The sequence below is a fragment of the Chrysochloris asiatica genome, unplaced genomic scaffold (assembly GCF_000296735.1).
Source record: "Chrysochloris asiatica unplaced genomic scaffold, ChrAsi1.0 scaffold00019, whole genome shotgun sequence".
NCBI classification, from domain to species: Eukaryota; Metazoa; Chordata; class Mammalia; order Afrosoricida; family Chrysochloridae; genus Chrysochloris; species Chrysochloris asiatica.
In genome coordinates, this window is record NW_006408537.1 from 10,339,181 (window position 1) to 10,353,963 (window position 14,783).

Sequence of the window (14,783 nt, forward strand, 5' to 3'; positions counted from 1 at the left end):
TGCTCTACTTATACATATACTAGGAATGAGTAGACAGCTGAGCACCTCATGGTTTTCCTGACTTTCCATGTTCCACTTAACAACCCTTTTCTACCCTGATGCATGAGACTTGTTTAGCCCATAATAGAAAAAGATCCTAACACAGGCTCCTGGTGCAGAATCTTGACTATCCAGCTGGCTGCCACTGTATGCAATACTGCTGTCCTAGTCTGTAAATTTCCCTTTGGAATACACTAATGTCTCTTGGTCAGTTTATCAGTCTCTTGGCAACTACCTTTGTGGAAGGGTTGTCCCCTCTGGCCTTAAATCTGAACAGTCAGTGTCAGCTCATATTGACCCTATATTCAACAGAATAAAACACTGCCTGGGCTTGCACCAGCCTAATAATCAGTGTTATATTTGAGCCCAATGTTGTGGTCACTGTATCAATCCATTTTCTTGGGGGATTTCCTCCTTTTATGCTGACTCTGTACTTCACCGAGCACGATGTCCTTCTCCAGAAATCAATATCTCTTAATAAGATGTCCAAAGTACGTGAAACAAAGTCTTGCTTTCTTTGCTTCTCAGGAGCATTCTGACCACATTTATTTCAACACAGATTTGTTTGTTCTCTGGCGTCTGTGGTGTAGTCAGTATTCTTCACCAACACCAAAATTCAAAAGCATCAATCCTTCTTTGGTCTTCTTTATTCATTTCACATGTATATGAAGTGACTGAAAATAACAGGGCTTGCGTCAGGTGCACTGTGGTCCTCAAAGTGATATCTTTGCTTCTTAACACTTTAAGGACATTTTTTTGGTAGCACCTGCCCAATTTGACTGCTGCTTTCACAGGTGTTGATTGTGGATCCAAATAAAACTAAATCCATGACAAATTCATGATGTTGTTTACTGGTTCAGTTTTGAGGTTTTTTGTTTTCTTTACATGAATTGTGATCGATACTGAAAGCTGTAATCTTTGATATTTATCAGTAGTCTTCTTTGCTTTCAGCAAGCGAGACTGTGTCATTTGCATATTTCAGATTGTAAATGAGTTTCCTCCAATTCTTACTCCATAGTCTGCACAGAGTTCAATTTCTCAGATTATTTGTTCAGCATACATAGTGAATAAGTATAGTGGAAGGATGCAACCCTGACACACATCTTTCCTGGTTTTAAACCATGCCCTTGTTCTGTTCAAATGACTGCTTCTTGGCCTATATGCAAGTTCTACACGAGCATAATTAAATGTTCTGGCATATTCATTCTTGCAATATTACTCATAATTTTTTATGGTCTGCATAGTTGAATACCCTTACATAATCAGTTAAACACAGGTTTCTGATATTCTCTACCTCCAGCCAAGATCCATCTGACATTCTCAATAATATCCCTCATTCTATGTCCTCATCTAAATCTGACTTGAATTTCTTGAAGTTCCTTCCTGATGTATTGCTGTTATCTTTTTGGTAGTATCTTTAGCAATATTCCACTTGGACTTGTACTGGAGTGACACAGTATTGGATAATTAGAAAATATACTGGACTAGAATTTAAAATAACTACGTTCTGGGCTTGGTTCTGCCACTGAATTTTTGTATTACTTTGTGCATCCTATTGAACTTCACTAACTCTCAGTTTCATTAGCTGAAAAGTAAATAGGACCACCACAGAATTTCTAAGTTCCACCACATGTTTAAATATATTATGCTATAACATGTCTTAGTAGTGCTGTAGGATAAGAAAAAGGTTGATTTGAGCTGCAAGGTCAGCAGTTCAAACCCAGAAGTTGATCCTTGGAAATGCTATACAGGGTTGCTATGAGTCAGAACCAACTTGACGGCACTTAACAACAACAACATGGTATGTATTGTTCTCAGCCATCATATTGACACAAGAAATGAAGCTGCTTAGAGAACATGAGAATTAAGTTGAAAATGAACACACTAGATCAATCCTTTTGACACTGATGGTTAGTTAGCAATTTAACAACCGTAATAAGCAGATGAATTCCTGAAAAAGATAAAGAGAACATTTACCAAATACACTCTATTAGGAAACACTTTCTATTTTATGTGCTGACAGTAACAACAGATTAGAAGAGTTACTTAAACAAATAACTTGTATATTATAAAAAAAAAAATGCACTCATTTCAGATTCCATCTGCCTATTATTAAAAAGCTATTCTTGCTCATAAGTATAAATGCTTAGAACAAAAGCACTAAAAAAATGTTCATTTTACTTTTACTTGCAAAGTAACCATTATATGGAAAATCGTATTGGAATTCCATTGAAAGTGAATATGGCACATGTTTTCCCCGTTACTCCGAAGGCATGTGCTGGGCTGCAACTTTATCTAGATCCAAAGCTCTCAGGCATTTTAACAAAATATGAATAGAGAGGAAAACAGAAATTACTCAGAGGAAAAATTGAAAGCCAACTTGTACTATGCTACACCGAGGTGGCAAAAACAGCTGCACAACAGCTTAATCCTTGTGACAAGCCCAAAACTCTACAATAACGGCTGGCACTCTGTGATGAAATTGCCAAGGAACCAGATGCCACAGCTGGGAACATTATCCTTGTGTTTTAGATGAAATTGATACAGCAAATGTCACTCCACTGTTAACTCTTTGGCATCTGGATGAGCATTCTACACATAATTGAATTCTTTTATAAAAAGTAAGTTGCAAAGTGTAATAACAAGGATGAATGAAAAGTTTCACAATATTATTGGAAAATGATCATTAAAAACACTAGGTATTGCTCAAAGAAAGAAAAACAGAAAATAGAGTGATTTTTAAATGTCAAACTATAGAGGGATAGAGGTATTATAACATCAAGTTGATGCTCCAGGAATTAAAGGACTGCTCACATGAAGAAAACAACAGGGAGAATATATAACTAAAAAAGTGATAATGAAGAATTCTTTCATGATAACATTCTAAATAATAAATATTTACTGAACATGCATTATGTGTATGTTGATGTTTCAGATCAACTGGGTTGATCAAAACCAAATCAAACCTATTTTTATTAAAGTCATTCCAATCCATAACAACTCTGTATGGTGGTGGTGATGGTGGTGGTAGTGATGGTGGTGGTGGTGATGGTGGTGGTTGTTGGTGGTGGTTATGTGTCGTGGAATTGGTTCCAACTCATAGTGAACCTGTACAGTGTTTCTGAGGCTGTAAATTTTTATGGGAGCAGAAAGCCTCATCTATCACCTGTGGAATGGATAGTAGTTTCAAACTGCTGACCTTGAGGTTAGCAGCCCGACTTATAACCACTACGCTACCAGAACACCTTAGCAACTCTGTATGGGGTATCTTATTGGTGTTAAGTGCTGTCAAGTGGTTCCTACTCATTGTTGTGAAGTGCCATTGAGTTGGTTCTGACTCATAGTAACCCTGTATAGAATTTCCAAGGAATGGCTGGTGGTAATAAATTGCCTTGCGGTTAGCAGTCCAGTGCTTATAATACAGAGCCACACCAGGAATTCTATAGGGTATGTTGTTGTTGTTAACTGCCATCAAGTTGTTTCCATTTCATAGTGACCCTATATAGGGTTTCTGAGAAGCAGCTGGTAGTTTTGAACTGCCAACCTTGTGGTTTGCAGTCCATTGCTGATCCTGCAGGGCCACATCAGGAGTCCTCCATAGGGTATGTTGTTGTTAAGTGCCATGGAGTCAGTTCCAACTCATATTGACTCACAGCAGCACATAGGGTTCCAAGGAACAGCTGGTGAGTTTGAACCGCCAACCTTGCGATTCAAACTTACATTGCAGTCCAGTACTTATCCTACAAGGAGCTCTGGTAGCATAGTGGTTACGAGTCACACTGCTAATCTCAAGGTCAGCAGTTCAAAACTACCAGTGGTTCCACAGTAGAAAGATGAGGCTTTCTGCTTCCATAAAGATTTACAACCTAGGAAGCCCTATACAGGGTCGCTATGAGTTGGAAGCGAATCCACGGCATATAACCACCATCACCACTTATCCTGCAGCACCACACCAACACTCCTTTATAGGGTATGTTTTTGTTATTGTTGCTAAATGTAGTCAAGTCAGTTTCAACTCATAGTGAGCCAATATAGGATTTCCAAGGACCCCTGTTGTATTTGAACTGCTGACCTTGTGGTTGGCAATCCAGTGCTGATCCGATAGTACTAAACCAGGAGTCCCTATAGAGTATGGTGGTGATGGTTCTATGCTGTGGAGTTGGCCAACTCATAGCCACCCTGCATAGGGTTTCCGAGGCTGTAAATCTTTACTGGAGCAGAAAGCCTCATGTAGTCTCCCATGGAATAGCTAGTAGTTTTGAAATGCTGACCTTGAGTTTAGCAGCCTGACTCGTAACCACTACTCTATGAAGCTGTAAATCTTTGCAGGAGCAGAGAGTCTCATGTTTCTCCCTTGGAGCCACTGATAGGTATGAACTTCCAACCTTGCTTTTAGCTGTCCAGTGCTTATTCTACAGTGTCACCAGAGGTCCTTGATTTTAGAGTATGTTGTTGTTAAATTCTGTGGCATCAAATCTGACATATAACCACAGTATATAGGGTTTCTAAGGGGCTGCTGGTGGGTTTGAACCATGAACCTTACAGTTAGAAGTTCAATGCTTATCCTACAGCATCATATATTGTAAAATCTATGTGATTTGGGAGTAGGGAGGGGGTATGGTGGCTCTGCACAATAAACACTGGACTTCAAATCACATGGTTGACACTTGAGCCCACATGTTGCTCCACCAAAGTCACATAAGACTTTCTGCTCTGGAACAGATTTACAACTTGAAAATGCTATACAGGTCACTACGAGTCAGAACTGACTTGATGGCACTTAACAAAAACATGTGATAGGGAAAATAATCACTCCCCAGCCCCCCAAACATGATGAAACGGTCTGCACTTGACTGCCAACCTAAAGATTGGCAGTTCAAACCTACCTAAGTGTACTGTGGAAGAAAAGTTCTCCTTCTGCTAAGATTACAGTCAAGAGAATTCTATGGATTAGTAACACATGGAGTTATTATGAATCGGAATTAACTGCCTAAGCGACTAACAACAGCAACAACTTTTCATGGTAAAGGGACTTTATTGATGTATTTAAGGGTATGGAATCTGATATAAGCAGATGATCCCAGATTATCAGGATGGACCCTGTCTAATCACATCAATCCTTAGAAGCAGACTCTCACAGATGGTGGGATACCATGTTACTTTGAACATATGTTGGCAGCCATCTTTCAGCATGTCACCTCTACCTGGTTCCTAATGGAGTCAAAATCTGCTGTGCATTTCTTTAGACCATGACTGAATTGTTTTGAACCAGTTCAGCAACCAGCTCTGATGATGGAGGAGATGAGGAACGTGGGTGACCTGTTGTTGTTGTTGTTGTTGTTGTTGTTATGTGCTGTGGAGTAATTTCTGACTCATAGCCACCCTGTACAGGGTTTCTGAGGCTATAAATCTTTACGGGAGCAGCCTCATCTATCTTCCACGGAACAGCTGGTAGTTTTGAATTGCTGACCCAGAGGTGTTAGCAGCCTGATTCATAACCACTAGGTGGTGATGACCCTCAGCAGCCAGCAAGAAATGAGATCTCGGTTTTACAACTGAATTTTGCCAAGAATCCGAGTAAGCAAGGAAATATATTTTATTCTGTTGCTGTTGTTAAGTGTGGTTGATTCAGGTCTGACTTATAGTGACTCTATGGGTTTCCAAGGAGTGACTGGTGAGTTTTGAACCTCTTATGATTAGCAGTCCAGTGTTTATCCTTCAGTGCCACACTAGGATTCCAGGTTCTCTTTGTTGTTGTTGTTATTGTTAAGTGCCATCGAGTCAATACTGACTCATAGCAACCCTGTATAGGGTTTCCAAGGAGCAGCTGGTGAGCTTGAACCACCGAACTTGCAGTTCAAATGACTTGGCAGTCTGATGCATTAGCCCACAGCGCCACACTAGGACTCCATGTTCTCTTTAAGAGTCTCCAAAATGGAATGCAGTCTTGAGGACACCTTAATCTTAGTCCAGCAAGACCTATGCGTGCTTCTGACCTAACGAACTGTTGTTGCAAAGTGCCATCGTGTTGGTTCCGACTCATAGCGATCCTGTGTAGGGTTTCTGAAGAGCTGCTAGATGAACTATAAGCTAATAAATCTGGTTTTTTGGGTTTTTTTTTAATTGCTAACTTTGTGGTAATCTGGTATAGCAGCAACAGAAAACTAATATAGTCTATAAATTATTAAGTGCATAAGAAGCTAAATATGCAAGGAAAATAACAATATAAATAGTGATATATTGAAAGGATCAAATCCTGGATTACCTACTAAATTTGTGGTTAGAAAGAAGGTAATTTATTTGGGATTGGAACTCAGTTGGACTGGTAATATTTTAGGGAGAACAGATTTGTGACCAGCTTGGGAGGAGATGTAGGATTTGTTAAGAAGATGAAGTCCATGAAAACTATGTACAGGAGAAAAATTTACAGAGTATTACAGTTAATATATGGAAATTGTTGAACAACATGGACAATTCAAATGGGAATAGACTATAGAAAGCATTTGGAGTCTTTATTTTCTAATGCCGGAAAGAAACCTTTTATTTTTGAAGCTGTGCACATAGAAAGATCTGAGTGTCAGAAAATACAGAATTACATATTTTAACTGTACTGTTGTGGTTCAGTGTTACTATGAAATAGATGTGAAACAGCTTACTTTCTGCTGATATTAAGATAAATTGTCATTAAGATATCACTGAACTATTAATTCTCCCCTAAGACTATGAGATTCCTTGATTTTATTCTACTTTTGCACATAACCATACCTCCAACTGGATTTTTGTCTTGCATGGAACTACATTGACATGTCATCTCCTTTGAGACAATTCTAGTTGCCCATAGGCAAAACTTGCCCCTTCCCATTTTGCTTCAAGTATACAATCTCCTTTTTAGTATGTTGTTGTTAACTGCTGTCGATTTGGTTCTGACCCATAGTGACTCTGTATAGGGTTTCTGAGAATCGGCTGGTGAGCTTGATCCACCGACCTTGCAATTCAAACTGAACTTGCAGTCCACCACCAGGACTTTAGTCAACTTTGGTGGTGGTGGCTGTGTGCCATGGAGTCGGTTCCGACTCATAGCGACCCTGTGCAGGGTTTCTGAGGCTATAAATCTTTATTGGAGCAGAACGCCTCATCTTTTTCCCGTGAAACAGTTGGTAGTTTTGAACTGCTGACCGTGCAGAAACCTTACTTATTGGTTACTACTGTGAAAGGAGTCCTGGTGTGGTGCTTTGGGTTAACTGCTCTGGACTGAAAAGTTGTTTTGAACTGGAAGGTCAAGCTCACCATCGACTCCTTGGAAACCCTATATAGGGTGGTTATGGGTTGGAACTGTCTTGATGCCATTAAACAACAACTGTAAAATATACAGATCAGATTCCTGATTTGAAGTCTTTTATTTTTATTTTCTATGCCAATATATGTAGCCAGCATCTCCATACACCTTTAGATAAAGATAGGAGTACCCCATCCTTCACTCTAGTTTCTGTTCCCACTTTCGCTTTGCAATGAGTGAATACACTTTCATTTCCTGTTGCCACTGAGCCCTCCTCTTTGTTTACAGATTAAAAAAATAAAATTTATTAGGTGCACTTCAGTCAAAGGGCTGAAAAATCAAGTTGGAAGAAATCTCTAGAAAATAAAGCAAAAAGACAGAGACAATAAAAGAGAAATAAGATACAATATATAGGGACTAATTAAGTGCTATCAAGTCGATTCCCACTCATAGCAACCCTCAATTGCACTTCCAATGAGCAGCTGGTGGGTTTGAGCCAACAGTCCAGAGTTTATCCTGCAGTGTTACAGCACTGGTATCTAGAGAGAGAGATAATGAAGACAAGAAGTCTGCTACATTTTGTCATAGATTTTATTGGGAATGTTGATAAGCAATAAACAGCGATTGCATTATTTAAATTGTGAATATTGATCACTGATGGCCATTTCATTCCTGATACGACTCATGCCCTAACTCCTGAAGAATAATGTTGCTGATATGAAGATGAAAAGACCCTTCTCAAGTTTTGGGTTTTTTTTTTTTTTTTTTGGTAACTATTTGGTAGTGCAAATGGTTAATGCATTTGGTCGTTAACATAAAGGCTAGAGGTTTGAGTCCACCTAGAGGCACCTAGGAAGAAAGGAATGATGATCCACTTTTAAAACATCAGACATTAGATAAGTAGGGGTGCACAGTTATACTCTGACATACACTGGGTCGCTGAGTCAGAGCAACTCTATGGTGAGCGATTTCAGGGTTCCTTTCTCTTTCCTGAAGACATGCCTCAAGAGCCTTTACCCTCCTGCTCCCTTCTACGCTGACTGCCTGCGATGTTTTCATTACTCCCAGCATTGAATCTACCTTTTCCTGGATTCCACATCTTGCTGTTTCTTGGTTTTCTCCTTCTTTTTGCTTTAAAATGACTTCAAATAACCTCCTAAAAGAGGATGGGAAGAGGGTTCAACACCTGACTTCTTTATCATTAATTTCATTTCACTGGTGAATCCGTATGTAGAATTCTAGGCCTCAATTTATGTCTCTCAGAACTTGGAAAATTTTGCATCACTATTTGATGCAATCCAGTTTACTGATAAGATGAATACATTATCTCAAAAATGGTTCTTATATCTCAGTAGTATTTTTTCTAAATACTACAAATATTTCTCTTTGAAAGCATTTAGGATTTTCCTCTTTATCCCTGAGGTTCTAAAATGTTATAAGGCTATATCTAGATCTGGGTCTTTTATTACTTACTGAACGTTTAAAGACTTATATACAGCACTTTCTTTGCTCTTTTATTATTTCTTTTGTTATCTTCTTCCTTTTTGCACCTTTATTTTCTTCCTCTTCCCTTTCAGACTACCTAATACTTAAAAGTTAAATGATGCCTAGAGATAGCCAAAATAAAATAGCAAAAAATAAAATAAGGACATTATTAGAAAAATGCAAAAAGAAAGAAATTGTAACATTAATTTCAAACAAAATAGAATTAAATATATATTTATGAAGCATGTAAGGCACAACAAATTATGGAACATGCATTTAAGGGCACAAAAAAGGATATAATAATACATAGAAAAATCCAAACTATTGGGTAGATATAAGAGGAGAAATGAAAACCTGTTATTGTAGGAAACAGTATGTTGTTTATTGAGCATAAAACTATTGTCCATGGGAAGAGTTTTATATGCATTAATATTTAATCCTTCAACACTGTTGTGGCAGATACTATTCTCATTTTATAGGTAGGAAAACAGTCATTAGGATTTTTAAGTTATATGCCAACAATCAAACAACTAGAAAGTAGTAGAATTGTATTTTAGACCCAAATATATTTGATTGTGAAATCCAGCTCCTAATAGTCTGTATTTTGCCTTTTCTTACTCCTTTCTGCTGATGACACAAACAAAACTCTGTAGCATACAGACTGAGAATGAAGATTTTTTGATGAAGCCCAATAGCTCTTTGTTGTAAGCAGCAAAATAACTAATACAAGCCAAAGAGAGCAACAACCAAATCCTTAAAGTAGAAATTGTGTGTTTTCTGAACATATGCAATGGAAGTTATAATTTCATGTAGTAGAATTGAAATGTTCATCTTCCAGGATCACAGCACCACCTTTATATGTAAATCTGCATCTGTATTAAGCTACATATGAGTTCATAATGATGCCTCCAAATGAAATTCATTACCTCTTAGATCATTCTAAGCTTCTCCCTTTACCTGTCTAAAACTTCCCACTACAACCATGGGAAACCTAGCTTCTGTCTTCCATCATCCATTGACTTATTTGTCTATTCTCATTATATGTGTACAGTGGTTTCAGAATTATTAACTTGTACCCCTGTGGGATACAAATTTACCAGTTAAAGAGCAGTTTGAAGTTGTATGGAAATTGACAAATGGATAGTGTTGTCCATCTATGACTAGATTGCCATCCAGAATAGTTCCCAACCCTAAAAATCCCTCTTTCATCTGTTTGAAGCTACTACCACCTCAAGTCCCTGGCAATCACTGATCCATTTTCTATGTCTCTAGTTTTGTGTTTTGGAGTCCTGGTGTAACACTATAGGATAAGCACTCAACCACAGGGTTGGTTTGAACTGCAAAGTTCGTGGTTCAAACTTACCAGCTGCATTTTGGAAACCCTAAACAGGGTTGCTATGAGTCAGAACACACTCAACAACACTTAACAACAGCAACAATGTTTTGTGTTTTCCAGAATTTCAAATAAATAGTATGTAGCCTTCCAAGGCTGACATTTTTACTTTTTGTTATTGTTGTTAAGTGCCATTGAGTCGGTTCTGACCCATAATGACCCTATATAGAATTTCCAAGGATCAGCTGGTGAATTTGAACCACTGACCTTGCAGTTCAAACCGACTTTGAAGTCCAATGCATTAGCCTGCAGTGCCACACCAGGACATTTATACTTAGCAACATGCATTTAAGATTCATCCATGATTCGTTCATCGATATCTTGTTCTATTTGTTCACTGAATAATATTCTATGTGGGAGATAAAGAATTTTTTTGACCCATTTACCTTTTGAAGAAGTTCTTGGTTTTTCTCCAGTTTTTAGCGTATACTGGATTTCTAAAAGTTAATGTGCTGTTGGTAAGTGCCATCTAGTCAGTTCTGACTCATAGCAACTCATGTAGGACTTTCAAGGTGTGATTGGTGTGTTTGAACTGCTGACCTTGTGATTAGCAGTCCAGTGCTTACTACAGCACCACACTAGGTTAATAGAGATTGTATTCATAGGTACTAGGTAAAAGATGCAACAGGTCTTGTCATCATTTACTATCTACCATTGGTGTATTTAACTTGCTAAATTAAAAATGAAAACAAAAAACAAAAAGCATGACTCAGGTCATACAATGTGCATTTTAAAGATGCAATAAATCATGTTTTGTTAGACAATGAAAGTATGGAAATAAATGAACTGAGCCTTCAGCTAAAGAAATTAGAAACAGAATAACAAACAAGCAAAGATGAAAGAAGGAGATGATAAAATAAGCCCAGGCATTAATAAATTGGAAAATGCAAAATAAATAGAAAGGATAAATAATTTCAAGGTGTTTTTTATTTATTATTTATTTAAATAAACCCTGCAATATGTAAACAATGTTAGCATGTTTGATTAATAAAAGGACAAAATCCCTCAAGGACATAACATTGTAATAGAAAAGAAGATATATAAAATATAAATTGTTTCAGAGTATAAAAAAGGTTAGAAAATTTCTGATTACATTTTATAAAGTCAAATGAAGACTAATATCAATATCTGACAAAGATCTTCCTCCAAAACTCCCAAAATAACCTCAGAATAACCTTATTTGTCTTTTGGGGAAAAAGTTTAAAAGTCAATTTAAAGAAAATTAACTTCAGCTGGCTGTTAAATAACTTATGGTAACTATATACATTGTGTTTTAGGAATACAAGCACAGTACTGAAATATGTCTTTTCAACATGTTAATGGAAAAAATATAATTTTTTTTCTAATGATATTAATAACAATTACTAACTTTGGTTGTTGTTGTGAAGTGCTGTCAAGTCAATTCTGACCCATAGCGACCCCATATAGGGTTTCCAAGGAGCAGCTGGTGAGTTTGAACTACCCACCTTGCAGTTCAAATGGCTTTGCAGTCTGGCGCATTAACCCACAGCGCCACACCAGAACTCCACTTTGGTAAGTTATAATAATTTCTAACCTTCATTGAATTCTTGCACTCTGTTAGGCATTGTACAATTGTTGTTGTTAAACACCATCAAGTCAGTTTTGACTCATAGTGACCCTATAAAGTTTCCAAGGAGTGGTGAATTTGAACCATGAAACTTATGGTTCAAACGACCTGGCTGTCTAGTACCTATAGCACCATGCTAGGATTCCTGGCATTATACTAATACTCTACAGTTAGCTCATTGAATTTACAAAAACCACCAAAAATTGGTAGTTATTATCATTACATCAATTTTATAGAAAAGGAAATACTCACTGAGAGTTTAAGTAATATGCCCAAGGTTGTTCAGCTAAGAGATAGCAAAGCCTGGGTATGAACCTGGAAATATGACCCCAGATTTTTATCCCACAGGTTCACAGAACCTATTTCTGATAGAAAAAGAACATTATCCTTGAAAACCATAAAGCAACCACTATCATCAATCAGTCGTTACAAAGTTGTTATTGTTATTTTTAGGTGCCATTGAATTGGTACCTACTCATAGTGACCTTATGCACAACAGAGCAAAACACTGCCTAGTCCTGGGCCAACCTTACAATTGTTGCTACATTTGGCCCATCAGTGCTGCTACTGTGCTAATCCATCATGTTGGAGGTTATTCCTCTTTTTCTCTGACTCTCCATTTTATCAAACATGACATACTTCTCCAGGGAGTGGTCCCTTCTGACAATATGTCTCGCAGTGTAGTGGTTACAAATCGGGCTACAAACCACAAGGTCAACAGCTCAAAACTACCAGCTGCTCCACGGAAGAAAGATGAGGCTTTCTGCTCCCTGAAAGATTTACAGCCTTGGAAACCTTGTTCAGGGTCGCTATGGGTCGGAACCAACTCGACGGCACTTAACAACAACAACAACATGAGAGACAAAGTCTGGCCATCCTAGCTTCCCAGAAGCATTCTGGCTGTACTTCTTCCAATACAGATTGGTTTATTCTTTTGGCAGTCCATGGTAATTGATGGTCTAGCTAGAAACCCCAAAATAATTATTGAAAAATCCATTTGAAGCAATAATAGATCAATAAATTATCCAAATTGAAAAAATGCAAAAGTGTCACTTGCTTTTCTGTTATTTTTCTCATTTAATAGAGCAATAAAATCCATTACTAATAGCTACCATGCTTAAACCTGACCAAGAACAATCATGTTAAGATAAATCTAGTTACAAAATTTTGCCGAAATATTTAAATGAAGATTTGAATTACCTAATGCTAAAGTATGCACAAGTTCCTGAATATTTAACCATCAGATTTGCTGAGTTGGTAGGACTAAATCCAGAACTGAATTACTCTCAATTTAATTCTACAAGAGGAGATTTCAAAAGTTCGTGGAAAAATGGAATGAAAAGATAATGGAATTTTTCTAGGAACTAGTAGAAGCCCCCTTGTACATCTTTGTACAATGTAATTATATTTTAGGTACCATTATTATGGTTTTTGAAGCTAAATGTAGTAATTATAAAATTCATCTAATTTCATTTTGGAAAACAAGATCACCATACTAGGCAACACAATTTTGCAAAAACAATGAGCACAACATGTGTTGCTTCTATAAAACCATAATTTAAAACAATGTGACTTAGACATCAAAATCAACAGCTTCATTTTTACTTTAAAAAAAGAATAAATTTTAGTAGATGTTGTTGTTGTTATTGTCAAGAGCTGTTGAGTCAGTTCTAATTCATAGAGACCCAGTATAGGGTTTCCACGGAGCAACTGGTGAGTTTGAAAAATCCACCTTGTGGTTAGCAGTCCAGTGCTGATGCTACGGCGCCACACCATTGATCTGTTGATCGGCATTGGTTGTTTCCACGTTTTGGCTTTTGCAATGCTGCAATGAATATCAGTGTATAAATATCTGTTTATATTGTTGCTTTAAAGTCTTTTAAGCGTTTGCCTAGTAGTGGAATTGCTGTTTCATATGGTTTAACATTTTGAGAAACTGCCAAACAGTTTTTCACAGATGCTGAGAAATTTTACATTCCCACCAGCAGTAGATGAGGGCCCTGATCTCTTCACATCCTTGTCAACACTTGTTTTTTTCTGTTTTTCTGATGATAGCTATCTTAATGGGTATGAAGTGATATCTCATTGTGATTTTGATTTGAGTTTTCTTAGGAATCCTGATGTAGCATTGCAGGTTAATGTGCTGGACTACAAAGTTGGTTTGAACTGTAAGGTCAGTGGTTTAAGCTCACCCATCACTCCTCAGAAACCCAATACAGGGTTACTATGAATTGGAACTGACTCAAGTGCACTTAACAACAACAATAGCAATGTGTTGAAGAGCACATCAGTGGGCTCAAGTGAGGTTAGCCCAGGACCAGGCAGTGTTTTGTTCTGTTGTACGTAGAGTCTCTGTAAGTTGTTACTGACTTGATGGCACCTAACAACAACTACAACATATGTATGTGAAAGGTTGGACTGTGAATAAGAGCAAAGGTATCAGTCTGAGGACTAAAGTCCATCTGACCCAAACCATAGTATTTTCAATAACTTCGTATACATGCAAAAGTTGGACAGTGAATAAGGAAAACTGTGATTTCCCCATTCTGTTGGGTCACCTCTTTTTGGAATGGGCACAAATATGGATCTCTTCCAGTCACATTTCATGGCATAGATGAGTGAGTGACTCCCATATTGCATCAGTTTTCAATTTGCATTCCATCAATTTCTGGAGTCTTGTGCTTTGCCAATGCCTTCAATGCACCTTGAACTTTTCTTCCTTCAGTATCATTGGCTCTTGATTATATGCTGCCTTCTGAAATGGTTGAGCATCAATGGGTTTTTTTGGGGGGCAGTGACTCTATGTATTCCTTTCATCTTCTTTTCATGCTTTTGGCATCGTTTTCAATAATTTATTTGCCCAGAGAATCCTTCAATAATGAAAGCTAAGGCTTAAATTTTTTCTTCAGTTCCTTACACTTGAGAAATGCTGAGTGTGACCTTCCTTTTGATTTTCTAATTCCAGGTCTCTGCACATTTCCTTATAATATTTGAATTTGTCT